An 11,717-nucleotide genomic window follows, 5' to 3' on the forward strand; every position below is an offset into this window, starting at 1 on the left:
TCTCTCTCTCTCTCTCTCTGTGTATGTGTGTGTGTGTGTGTGTGTGTGTAGGCTTGGTTGTGTGTTTCAGGACCGTTGTGTTCTCAGAGGAGCAAGGTTCAAACATAAAATTGAATGCAATTCCACAGAAACTTAAATTTAAATTCACTTTTTAGTATCAAATCCATTTTATCTGTGCCAATGGAATTCTGTCAGCTGTTTCAGTCTAAAGGCAGAAGTGTTTAGTTCCTTTTTGTTCGCTGTGTATCGAGAGGCAGCACATTTGGGTGACGGGGCATGTTTTAGTCCCAACACAGCCCTGTGCACTTTTGATGCTTTTTCACACTCCAGGGAGAAGGCACTCAAGCCAAAAGTTGGGGGTTTAGTTACTCTTTAAATGGGGATAAGGGTATGGTTTGGTACCTGTGCCCAATTAAACCTTTTTTCTGTACTTTATTTTCTCAGTAATAACAAAAATTAAAATTTTGAACAAGCTGCAGGGGTAGTTGACTAGAAATCACTTTTGCTCCTCTGCTCTTTTCTAATTACACGTACTACCAATCTCCTGTCTCTGTCTGTCTGCTTCTGTTAGTATGTGCGTTTGCTCATCTAAGCGGGGATACTGGACTATTACTAAAATAATATAGAAAGAAAATAGATCAGATGCCAAAATCATTGTAGCAGATCGGCACTGCAGTGATAGTTTTGGCTTGCTGGGAAGCTGCCTGAGCTCTGTAGCTCTGCTGGCTACCAGGCTTTTTTTCCTCAAAGCTCCAGGCTTCAGGTCGTTTTGTAGCACTTCTGCCTCAACTGTAAATGCTCTAACTCAGACAGGCTCAAAGGCACCGAAATTTGGCACCAATAGATGAATTGGTACTCTGGAGTGCCATTTTTAATTTGATTGGTACCCTTAAAAGTTCTGAGTTCAGTACCCAACCCGAGCTAATGGAGCAGTTTTGGTGTTTTTCTCCTCCACTGCATTAAAAAAATTCAAATTTCACTCTCTCTCTCACCTCCATATATCAAAGCAACGTTTCCCAAAAGCAACCTAAGACGAAGATGAATTTGAAATCCATTTCATGAAGCATTGTCACTGAGGACAATATATTCATGCAGTATATTCATATTTATTGACAGTAGCTGGCTATTTTAATCTACTTATTCTTCAACTCTGAAGATGTAGCAAGACCAAGGACAAATTTGAATTTCAAAAATACATTTCAAAATAAATCTACCTTGTACCCTGTACCTTGTACTTATTAATCCTAAATTAACGAGGGGCTTTCACCCACTTGTAGGACACTGAAAGGGTGTATATACAATACTATCATAAACTCTGATGTTCTTTATTGCTTTACTTTAAATTATGTCTGCCATTATCTGTTGTAATCAACCATCTCCCTTTTCTCCTCATCTAATATATTAATCTCTACTGGCTGAAATTCACTTCTCTGATGGTATATTTTCAGCTTCTCTTTCTTTTCTTTCTATCGATGAAATATACTGTATGTCTGCCACATGCTTATTTGTGCAAACACAAAAGTGATTCTAACCAACCTTGATCATAGCCGGTATACCAGTGTGGTTGTAAAGGTATCCAGTGTTGTTGGTGGTTGCTGTAGAAAACTGGTTTCTCTTTGGCTGCTGACTCTCAGGTATTGATTGTCTGAGCATCCCTGAATGCACTTACATAGTTTGTGCTAGATAACCAGGTAGAGGGGCCAAGCTGAGGCGGCAGATGTTTCTGATTAAAGGGAACCTGTTATGCTTTTCCTTATTTTCATATATATATGTGTATGTGTGTGTGTCTGTGTCTGTGTCTGTGTCTGTGTGTGTGTGTGTGTGTGTGTGTGTGTCTGTGTGTTGACATTACTTGGCCTACATGGCTGCATGTAGCTACATACGTTTCTGATGTACTGACACATGTCCAAACGTGTGTAGACGCTTTTATTGGTAATTTTTCGTGAAAGAAAGTGCCACAAAGATACACTGCTTCATTTAGCTACATGCTAACATAAGGGAAACATGTAATCTTGGTTACAAATGTTGTTTATTTCTCCATAATTTTCATATTCATAGTAGACAATGCTTTTGTGCTTTTGGGAGACGTTCACTTAAGTTCACTTAGTGGATCAATACACCTGTTTGAATACAGGTATATTGAGGCGTATAAGTGTTTTTTGACCATTTGACCATTCTTGCAAAAACCCAAAATGCAATTATGAACCGTAAAATAAGCATAATTTGATGGCAGACAAGACTGTTACTGATGGTAACAGGCTGATGGTTTAAGTCTCAGCAACTAAAGTAAAGTTGAGAAGAAAGCTGTTAAATATTGAGATGAATAAATCCTTGTCTACAAAATAAATAAGAATAGGAGGAAAGAGAGGGGAAGATGATGGAAACACAAATAGATGATGAGCAAGAAGTGTAGGAGAGGCAAGGTGAGGAGGGAGGAGGCGAGGGAGGAGGATGGCAAGAGAGATAGAGGAGAGATGAGAGGAGCGATAGCACGATGGACGCCTGAAGGACGCGTGTACTTCGATAACAGATACCATCGGAGAAGATGCTATCGCCTCTCCTATCGCTCAGCACCGCAGACTGTTAATAGACAGCAAATAGCGCAGTGTGTGTGTGCGTACAGTGTGTGTGTTTTCTATATGCATGTATATATGCTTCCTTTCACGAGGCAAGCATATACAGCCTGTCTGTGTTGACTCCTGAGCCTCTTCCACCTCACCATTTTTGCTTTTTTATTCACCCTACATCTGTCTTTTTCCTGCCGAACCCGCTTTCAAGCCATTATGTGGCTATTATATCACAAATGAGTCATTCCAGAGAACAAGAGAACGAGCTAGAGAGGGAGAGGGGGAGAATTATCTAATTGAATGAAATTATTTCTCCAAGTTGGCAAACTGGTTCAAGTGCTATTAAGTTGTTCACAGGCTCGCATTAGCTCTGTGTCTCTCTCCGAAAAATGTTGGTGGTTGCGGGTAACAAAAGAAAATTGTCACTGGCTAGATGCGTTTGGGGGCTCGTCGGAGCGTTTCACGCAGAGGCGCACACACTCAGGCACATGCACGTACACACACACTCAGGCGCATCCATCAGCCAATCATATGGACAGATGGGTCATCAGCTCTCTAATTGTGTGATTGGCTGAAATCAGGATGCACCGGACGGTTGGATGACACATTAGCTTTCTTTCCATGTAAACAGGGACTCTGTGTGTGTTTATGTTATGTGCATATATGATTAGGACTGACTGAATGGGAAGGTGGCGTCTCCTAAAAGTTATTGCTGAGACGGTAAAGAAAAATGTAAAAAAGAAAAATATAGCGACAGATGAGGAATCTTCCTTCACCACAGAGCAACATAAAGGAGTGGATAATAGATATGTTGGCTGACTGACTTGACTGTGTATGTGTGTGTGTGTGTGTGTGTGTGCTTGTGTTTTTGTCCTTGCAGAGATCTGGCCAAAACACATTAGAGCACATCTGTCCACTCCATACCCACTCCTCATCCTCCTCATCGCCACTCTGAAGAGCTCTCTCTCTCTTTTTCTCTCTCCATCAATTCATCCATCCATCCAAAAAATGTCTTCAGCTAATTCATCCGTGTAAATAGTCTTTACATTTTAATCAGCATGTCAGTCACATAACGCTCTTACTCTATTTTACTTCCTTTACTTTACTTTACTTTATTTCTTGCTCTTGTGTTCTCAACACTCATACACCTCTTCATTTTTTTTTCTTATTTAAAATGATAAGTTGGTTCAGTATGACATTTGGTTTCCAAACACAGGCTTGTTGTCAGCATAAACAAGAGTAAATGGTGCTAGTGTGTCCTTTTTCTGTGTGTGATTGTGTGGTGTAAATGTGCGCATTTCTTTGCGGTGTATTTCATGAGTCACCTGTGAGATTACCGGCTGTTGCGTCGTCATTCACACATCTGAATTCGAGATGCACCAAGCCAAATGTTTCCCTCTTAATATCTCTCGATGCAGAGTACATATTTAATACAGGGTGAATACAAGGTACTAAAAATTAAAATGTCAGCAGTTTGTGAAGGCAGAAACCTGGAATATTATTATGAGAATTATGAAAAACTGAATAAAGAATAGTTACATTTTTTTAAGGTAGTTAGCCATGCCTCCATTTTGCAGAATCAGGCACTGCCACAGGAGTTAAGCAACCCACCTGGCACCGAACATGAATATGACGTCAAAAAGTCAAATGAAAATCTGGTTGATGGTATTTTAAATGCCTTTGTTAGAATTTCTTGTGTGCAGATGTTATCATTATGATGTTTTGCAGACTTTGGGATTTGTTCTTCATACCAAGCAACTAAGTGTTGTTATTCCACATTAAGATGATGCTGACACGGAGTGATGTCTTGCTCACCTGGTAAAGTGTGTGACCCATAAAGGCACACAACCATGGAGTGACATTTCCTGTTAATCTATAGCTGTACTGTCATTTAAGGGAATAAATCCCCCGAAATAATCTCATTCAAAAGATGATGTTGATATGAGACATTTGGTTTTGATTATCTAACAACACAACTTAAAACCAACAAAATATCAATGTTATCTGCACAATACTCAGTACACCACTTTGACTTAAACCTTAGTCAGCCAACATCACAACCTAAAATTCAACCAAATATTTACACCTAACGATGTCATTCAGTGCTCTCTTCAAAACACCAGACTCCATTTCCAAAAAACATTAATACAGCTACAGCTGCCTCCATCAGTTGTGTTTTACTTGGTTGACTTTGGTGTTCAAAATGGTCAGCTCAGATTCATCAAAGCCACACAATAACACGAACAAACTAATTATTAGCACACAACTAAAAACTGCATAAAATCCAGTTGAATTAAAAAAAAAAAAAAACTGTCAGGAGAGGTCAATAAGCCGGACTCCCCCTCAACCATAAAACAGAATGCAAAAGTGAAGAAAAAAAAATACAAACAAACAAAACCCCTAAATTAACATTTTACAGAAAAATACAACAAAGGGTAAATGACAATAAAGAGCAGAAAACATGAATCCAATAAAAACCAAGAGGTACGCAGAGCACAAAACAAAGTGTAAAGGAAAAATTCATACATATACGCACATCCAAACATAATTAAACATCATGTATTAAATGTAGTTAAAACTTCCTCTTAAATTTCTCTTGAAGCTCTTGATAACGTGTTGATTTTTTTTTTTTTTTTTTTTAATGTGGGCCTTAAAATCCAATTTGCTGCTGAACCTGTCCACAGCAGTTCATTGCTCAGCTTCACTGAGGGCCTTCTGACCGCCATAACTGGTCAGTAATATACTGACTAAATAGAAATCTCACACAACCCACCTCAAAAAACAGAACCTTTCCTAAAACCTCCTTAATTTGGCTAAATGTGTGGTCGAAACCTGAGCCACTTAAGGTTGATATCTGCTTCAATATGGTAGATGAGATTGGTTCATCTTTAAATTAATTGTACCAGTTTGTCCTGCATCACTGTCAATAGATATAGAACATAAAAAACATAAATTACAACATATTACAAATCAAATCTTATATTAAAAAAGAGTAAAATATCTCAAGAGTCCATGTTTTGTCAAAAAAAACATGTCAATAATTACATTGTGGTCTGTTTTAGAGCTTATGGGAAAGTAAAATGCAGTGAAACTAAGTGTTGATTAGTCACGTTTTGCGTCTTTACAGGTAAAGAGTTGTGTGTGTATAGTATAGATTTTTGAAGGTTCATATGGACATACGTGTTTATATGGCCCTGTTTTATTCAGCCAAGTCTAAATGTACTGTGTGTGGCCTCCTGCTCAGCTCACGCACTCCTATGCTGTTGATATTAACGTAGCACACACACGCGCGCACACACACACACACACACACACACGCACACACACACACACACACACACACACACTTAAGGCTGTTCCTTGAGTTTATTGATTTGTCTTTTATTCAAGATTCTCATCTCTTATAAGTGCCATTTACTGGAGGGATTACTTTGTTATCGAGTTGATGTCACACACACACTCTCATGAAATGAAGCGGTGTGTGCAACCATGTGTGTGTGTTTGCAAATAACGCGTGCAAATGTGTGTCTAATCATTGTCGTTCTTTCGGGGGGGGGGGGGTTGCAGTAGTTCCTCTTTTAGCCCACTCTCAGTCTCCCTCTCCCTCATTGTGTCTTTATTTCAAATGTTTAATTTATATGGTGTTACGTCTAATTCAATGTGTTTCTGTCTATCTTTCTTTCTTTCACTCTTTCTCTTCCTCGCTCCCTGTGTAGCCTCATAATTAAAGTGCACCGATATATAATTACTGCGCATATTTACCTCAAGTCCCATCTCGGTGAATGGGAGGCCTCTCCCCCTCTTTTGTGGCTCTGCATTATCAAATGTTATTATTTGCATCCCGTTCAGCTTCTCAGCCATCCACTCATTAAGTCCGCAGCTTTGAGAAAATTAACGACCTCATATGCAAATTGACAAAAAGGCTTGCCACTAAAGCATGGGCAGTATGTCAGAGTGTGGGATTGCGTGTAATCAGAAGTGTGTGTGTCCTTCGGGGTGCGTTATAACATCTTCTTTCTCCCTACATAAACACAATGTTAATACACTCTCTGCTTGTACCAAAGGTAGTATTCAAGGAAACTTCAAGTTCATTTCAAATTCACAATAGTTCGTAGTGAATGTGTCATAAAAAAAACTGCAGTGGTAGATAAATAGAAAGGTGCTGACCTTGGTTTTGTCCTAAAAAGACATAGCGGCGCCTTTATGCAAATTGTTGCAGTCTAATAAAAAAGTCACCAATAGCAGAAAAAAAAAACTAATTAACTTTTTTTTTAATCCTCGCCGCTGATTCAATTAAAGCAAGATGTCTAACTTTAAATAGTTGTCTGAATTTTTTTATGATGTTTCTTTACAAATTCCTTAATTGCTCTTTGATCACTTTGAAAGAAACACGTGTTAGGACGGAGGTCATCTTTTATTAATATCTTCTATGATGCCACAGGAGACAGGAAAACGATTTCCCTTGTGTGTAGTCCTAAAAAAGAGAATTAAAGAAGTTTTTGTTTTTATTTATTCACATTTGTTTTGTTTTTTTTAGTTAAGTGCTGCCATTCCCTCTCAGGAGAAAATGTGCCCTCGTATTTCTGTTCAGCCTCCCATGATTTAAAATAGAAAATTGAAGACACAGATTATTGCTGATTACAGAGTTAGGGTTAAGATTTTACCATTGGGGTTACCAAAATTTGGAACAGTTGCAACAAACAATCATTTATTGCTTCACCGTCAAGTTGTGACTATTATTATTATTTAAAGCATTTCCTTTGACATATTTCATGTGGCTAAATCTTTTTGTCTCTGGTTCAAGCAGTTATCAACACAGTGGCAGACAAAAAAAAAAATCAATAAGAACTCCATTATTGTTTTGTATGACTGTTGCAGCCAAATGTTGTGTTTGTGCTTTGGAGGGTGCTTTTTTTTAAATTTTATGAGACATGATAGAAAAATAGACTTTAATATTTTGGAAGACTGATAATTAACTTTGTCCTCCACTCTGTAGGTGGAGATCAAGGGTCAAATATGTCACGCTATCCTCCTTTAACCATGCTGGATTGATAGATTTCTATAGTTTTGTGGAGAATCCATCAAGAGAACATATGCAAATGCTAAATAGCTGGCTCTCTGCATTGATACGTTAATGAGCATGTGTCCACATGGCATTGCAATCATACATGGTGGTTCAACTCATAGCCTTCAGTTATGCCTTTGAAGAGATTACAGTGTCCTCTGTCCTTGTTGATTCATCTGCTCCTCTGTGACAACACTGTCTCTTAGAAATCCGCATAATACTGCATTGTTTTCATCTCTACTGTATGCTGTGGCGAGAACATGATCGCTGTTTGAATTGTGTTCAAAGTCAATGTTTCTTTGAGTTAATGAAACTTTTAATTTATGTACCGTGCTGGAGTCACAGGGAGGTGGTCTGGTTGGATGGCGAACATTGAAAGTGCAGGACTGTGACATCAGAATCCCGAGATCGCTTCCAGATGTTTAGACAACATAAGCACTTTGGTTAAGGTTAGGTTAGGATTATGATTTCATTAAAATGCTGACAAAAAAAGGTAATGATAAAAAAAAAGCTGTAGTCACTTTGAGTGGATAGTTAAAAGCAAGACTGTTTTTTTGGTGGAAAACATTAAATTCCATACGAATTTATTGACAACAACGTTTCTATCCTGGCTGGATCTTCATCGGGTCAAAATGAAAAACGTTTTTTCCCTCATGAAAGTTGTTTTTTCATAGCCTTGCACCTACGCGATGTGCTTATAACTATCCTTTTTTTAACTTGGTAAACAAATTAAATCAGTCAGTTAAAATTTTGCTAATATGTTTACGATCAACACTTTTGCGATTTGCAGGTACATTAAAGCTCGGGTAGGCAGTTTAATGGAACATACAAAAACAAAAATAAAACAGCAGAGCGGTCCGAGGTCATAGTAAATGCACCTGGCTTTGAAGCAAATTTTACATAGTGGCCAAACACCATCACATGATGCCATTCCACTATCCATTCAGTTCAATTACATTTGGAAAGTCTTAAAGAGCCGTGAGTTCAAATTATTTAATCACCATTTAAGCTAGTGAAGCAGTAAACCTGAAGTCAGCAGCTCTGTTGCTGGAAGTCTCTGCTGTGCAGGTGCTACTGAGCAGCTCTCATAGGAATTAATGGGGCCCTGCCTCTATGCTGTATCCAGATTTTCTTAATACATCCATGGTGGCAGTGTGTGGTTTAACCTTTGGCACAGCAGCAACTAAAAGTTTGCTGATTCGGGTTGCTGCATTTGCTGACTGGGGGTACATCTGTGGAGTCGCTGCCTGATTTACTTCTGGTGACGTGGTCTATTGCAGCAGTTTTTGAAGCAACTTTACCTACTTCCAAGGTGCATGGAGATAGGTGATGAATCAAAGGCGTTCTCCAGTAACACTTGTAGTATTTAGAAAAACTTTAATAGACCAACACGTTTTGGTTTGCGGCCTTCATCAGAGTCATGAGGTGGTCTGTAGCAGCGGGTAGTGAAGCGACAGATGTACTGTGATTCGAGGGTCAAGCAAGCTACACAAACATAAACATGAATGAGTCACAGCTGTGAGCCTTTGGTTCTGGTTAGCACAAGTCTAAAGTAAAAGCAGCATTTCCCCTCCATCTCTGAAACACCCTTTTGTTTATTGTTAGCCTCTGTTTTAGACTGTTGAATAAGTCCATCTTTCTGTTTTTGGATCACTTTGCAGTGAAGGCAGTTTTTGCCACTGCTGGAATAGCAACCTTTTTTATGCAGGATTCTCTGCAGTTGAATCAGGCTTTCACTGAAGGGATGTGCATTTGTAGATCAGCCAATAGATAGGCCCTCTCTCTGCTCTCTGAAATGACCTGTGATTGGCCAAGGTCTCCTGTAACGGCCTGAAAAGAGACAAGTGGAGGGGCAGAAGTATAGTTTCTCTCAGACTAGATAAATTACAATATGCTCACAAGTAATGATCAGACTTTTGCCTAGTGACAGTAAAATTAAGCTGTCTTCCCAAACTTTACTTAACATTATTTCCTTATTACGCTGATAGAAAACATAATTTCCTCTGCCAAAATTAGTTGTATATAAATGTGATTTCTAGGAGACAGGGCTGTGTGAATATAGGTTTTCGCAAAGCCACATATCTGAGGGCAATTTTTATGATCATTCTCAGCACATTGTGTGTCATTTCTATTACGATTTCAGAGTATCTGGATGTTTGAATATAATGTTTGACCAAAAGCCATACCTAATTCCTCTAAAAGAGAGAGAAGCTCATTGTGTACAAGCTCTTGTAAGCATTATGAATGTGGGCCGACATGCCACTTTTAACTTCTCATATAAATACTTGACACAAAATCCTGATCATGACAATCCCTCTCGACGTCAGTCAGATATAAATGTTGAAAGAAAAACAGGCCGAGTGGTTGAAGTGTTATATTTGACTCTGTATTGTTGCAAAAAGAAGCTGTGATGCACTGTCTGCCAAGGTTTTCCGTTATTTTTAAAATGTTACCAAGACAAACGTACATTTTGAAAGGTTGATAGTTATCGTCATTGCATAAAAAAAATGAAGTCTTACAGTATGAAGTATTCCGTATAAATTATCAGTCTTGTTCTGTGAAATGAAATGTTACTTAAAATATTGGCATTGACCTGATTATATTCTATACCTGTAAACTCATTCTGGCTGCGTATCCCTCCCTCAGTCTCTTCGTCTCTGCTCTGAGCCATCTGCGCTGGACGACGCCCAAATCACACTTTTCTGAAAGACAAACCTGTGTATGCATGCATATGTGAATGTGTGTGTGTGTCTGTGTGTGTGTGTGTGTGTGTGTGTGTGTGTGTGTGTGTGTGTGTGTGTGTGTGTGTGCAATAGTGGTACAAAGCCAAAATTAACATCAGTTACATTAGCAACAACTGTACTAAAAAATGTGTGACAGACGCTTGAATAATGACCCCGATAAAACAGTAAAAACCCCAACTGTAGCACGAACTACGGTATCAAAACTTAACTGGACAAACACAAAATGAACTTAGAGGCAGTTTTTTGCAACATCAGCTTTGGTTACAGCACAAACAACAACATAACTTTTAGAGCAAGGACTAGGAATACTTTGCTATTAACACGCATAGGACAGGAGTGTAGTGCAGATACTACAACTAACTTCTCCATCTAATGTAATCGTGCAGCTATATTTGAAACCTTTATCTCCCACAACATTACATGCAAAATCTTTGCGTTTTATTATGGTTCCTGTTTGTCTTTTTAAGTACCACTTCATCTCGTTTTTATAGGTTTGGCCATAATTTTCTATCAATTATGGTAAAGTTGTATTTATCGAAATAATTGCAGAGCTCTGACAACATACCGACGGCACGACAGCCAAGTCTGACAAGGTGAGATAAAAAAAAAAAAAAAAACTCAGATGATCAAGCAGGTTATAAACAAAACAATGTAACCACTTCATTTGAAGATAAAATGAAAAGTGAAGGTTAATTGTAGGGCTGTCAATTGATTAATCTTTAAATCACGATTAATCGCAGAATTTCAATAGTTAATCGCAATTAATCACATTTTTTTCAGTTCAGTTACTTTGTAAAGCAAAATAATGAAAATCTATTCTTACCGGATTGTCTTGATTAGGAATCAAATGACTCATGGGTACCACAGAACCCATTTTGACTCAGATATCTTTAGGTCAGAGGTCAAGGGACCCCTGTGAAATGGCCATGCCGTTTTTTCATTGCCAAAATTTTGCCTAACTTTAGTGTTCGGTACAGCCTATTAAGCCCATTGTGTCTGAAGTTGTCTCTATATGTAGCCTGTCTACTGGTTGTACTTAAATGAAACCTGCATTTGTGTCATGCGTTCATGCTGCACACACAGCCTGTCCTGCACTTCCTGTTCCCCACCCACATGCCCCCAAATGCACCCAGACATCTACACTTGACTGAATGCACTTTTGTAGTTACAGATAGAAATGATGACAAAAACTACACAAAGATGATCCAAGTTGTATTGAACATTGAACAGGAGTTATCTGATAAGTCTTTGAAAATTTGAAAGCGAAAATTTCTTTCAAAACCACTTTTTAAAAATCTACTGATTTCTTGCATTTTGTGGAACATCTTTTGTCAAGTTGCT

This window comes from Plectropomus leopardus, chromosome 24 (assembly GCF_026936395.1).
Source record: "Plectropomus leopardus strain MGB_pleo_1.0 chromosome 24, ASM2693639v1, whole genome shotgun sequence".
NCBI classification, from domain to species: domain Eukaryota; kingdom Metazoa; phylum Chordata; class Actinopteri; order Perciformes; family Serranidae; genus Plectropomus; species Plectropomus leopardus.